The sequence below is a fragment of the Cryptomeria japonica genome, chromosome 5 (genome assembly GCF_030272615.1).
Source record: "Cryptomeria japonica chromosome 5, Sugi_1.0, whole genome shotgun sequence".
In the NCBI taxonomy this organism is placed as follows: Eukaryota; Viridiplantae; Streptophyta; class Pinopsida; order Cupressales; family Cupressaceae; genus Cryptomeria; species Cryptomeria japonica.
The window spans coordinates 420,451,158-420,453,974 of record NC_081409.1 but is presented as its reverse complement, the minus strand read 5'-3'; positions in this window follow the sequence as shown (position 1 = coordinate 420,453,974).

Here is a 2,817-nt window from a genome sequence, read left to right as displayed (position 1 = left end):
CTCTTTGGCCTTAGAGATGGATCTACCTAGGGCTTCAGCCATGATGATGAAGAGGAAGGGGGACATAGGATCTCCTTGCCTGAGCCCTCTTGAGCTGCTGAAGAAACCTTTCGGGGAGCCATTAACCAAGACTGAGAATTTGGGGGTGGATATACATTCAAAGATTAGGTTGATCCAGGATTTGGAAAATCCAAAGGCCTCCAAGCATTTGCATAGGAAGCACCAATCAACTTTGTCATAAGCTTTGCTTATGTCTAATTTGACTAGCATACTTGGGGCCCTGTTGAGTTGGACCAAATGAATGGCCTCTTGGGCTATAATAACCCCATCATAGATTGATCTATCTGCTACAAAGCCGGTTTGTTCTTCACTAATGATAATGGGGAGAAGATTCTAGAGTCTAGCTGCTAGGGTTTTGGTTAATAGTTTGTATAGAGTGTTGCAAAGGGCTATTGGTCTGAATTCATTAAAGCTTTCAGGATTCTCTTTTTTGGGGATGAGAGCTAAGAAGGTATTGTTGATTTCTTTGAGTCTTACCAGAGTTCCTAATACCTTCTAAGGCATCCATGATCTCTGTCCCCATAAAACCACAACATTTTTGGAAAAAGATAGTGGGAAAGCCATCCGAGCCCAGGGCCTTGTTGGGATTCATCTTCATAAGGATAGATTTAACCTCCTCCTAAGAGAATTTCTTTGACAGGATTTTGTTGTGTTCATTAATAATGAGTTTTGGACATTAATAATGAGTTTTGGAAGATTCTTGATAATATTGAGTTGGCCTCTGAGGTTGGAGCCTTCAATATTGTTTAAGATTTTTATCAAAAAACCTTGCTGCCTCAGAGGCAATATCATCTGGTTCAGATAGGATGGTACCTTGGCAATTCTTAATTTTAGAAATTCGATTGACCCATCGCCTTTGCTTAGTACTATTGTGGAAAAACTTAGTATTTCGGTCGCCATCACTCAACCAAGTCTCCCTCGATTTTTGTTTCCAAAAGATCTCTTCATTTGAGAGTGTCTTTTCATACTTAGAGAGTTAAGCCTTTTCTTTGAGGAAGATATGTTCATCCACCCCCTTCTCAAGAACCTCAATGTTAACATTCTTAAGATCTTTTTCTATTAGGAGTTTTTTTATCAGAAATATTTCCCAAATTAGTCCTGTTCCATTCTAAGAGCTTCCTTTTGATAAGCTTTAACTTGCTTGTGATAATAAACATCTTCAAACCAGAGAAAACAAAGCTTCTCCACCAGTTCTCAATTAAGTTTAAAAAGTTATCATCTCTGAACTACATGCTCTCAAATTTGAAGGGACATTTTTTAGGGGAGTGGTCAGATAATAAGATTTGTTGGAGTGGGAAATGGTCAGATCCTGCTAAAGGGAGGGGTTTTGTATTCAAGGTAAAGTTAAGCTCCGAGAGCCTTCCATGGATAAAGAACCTATCTAGTTTCTCAACAATGTTATAGAAACCAAGCCTTCTGTTGTTCCAGGTGAAGGCATTATCTGCCATCTGGATTTCCAACAGGGAGTTCCTATTGATCCAATGATTGAAATCTATAGCCGCTGGAGGAAGTTTGTTGCTACCTCCTCTTTTGTCTGCTACCTTTGTGATAACATTGAAATCTCCCCGAATGATGCATACATCATTTGGGAAACTTCTGAGGAAAGACTCCAGTTCCACCCACACCCTAGCCTTATCCCTATTTTGGATAGGACCATAAACGTTAATCAATTTGAATCTTAGGTTATTTTTATAACTTACTACTTCTCCTCCCATCCAATTTTTCTTAATCTCTAAAGGTGTAAATGAGATGAATCTAGAGTCCCAAATGATGGCTAAGCCCCCTGAGGCCCCTGTTGCAGGGGAGTGCTTTAGTTGTCTAACGCCTAGTTTTTTTCTCAAAAAGGGCTATATTGGAGGAGTTCATTTTGGTTTCTTGGATTAACATTATATTTGGTTTAGAATCAGAGATGCCACACTTTAAGATGCATTGTTTGTTAGGGGCATTCAGACCCCTAACATTCCAAGTTATGATTTTCATGGCTCTGTGGGGAGGAACTTCCCCTCCCCTGCATTAAAAAGAGTAGATATTTTAGACTGACCCTTGGCTTCTCCATCCTTTGATCTTAGTTCAGCAAGGGATTTCCTACCTCTTCTCTTACCGTGTTTAGCATAGTCAGGAGAGTCTTTGCTTCTATCAGAGCTGAGAATGCCTAGAATATTTGGGTTATCATTTTCTAAGTTATCTAATGCTACAAAGAGTTCATCTGTTTCTAAGTCGACTCTAGTAACATCCACTAGATTTTTGACAAGGAGATCTCTTTGTCTTTCCAACTCCTCATCATCACAGATTTCATCAACCAATAGGTCCATGAGGTCGTTTACTACTTCTTCCCCTACAAAATTGGCAATGATTTTAACTTCCCTAGCCACTCAGTCATTCTCAGATTCTACAATTGGATCAGAAGCAGCCTTTAGAGATGGAGGGAAAACCTCTGCTTCCTCAAAGCCCTCCATACTTGAGACTAGAGAGATTGGTTGACCCTGTAAGGATGCCAATCCTGGATCCGGGGAAAGCCTATCCAGCTCTGCTGATTGCTTAGAGGCTATTAGTTCCATTAAAGGGGGAGACCCTAAGGGACTCAACCTCTCTGGTGGAATGAGAGAGCTAGATGATGACAAATTTGTCAGGCCGAGCTGCTCTTTCTGGGGGATAACCTCATTGATTTCACCATCTTCCAGATCTCGATCCACTAGAAGAGAGTCATCTATAGGTGAATTTATAGTTAGTAGTGAAGGAAGAGGGGAGCGAGAGGGC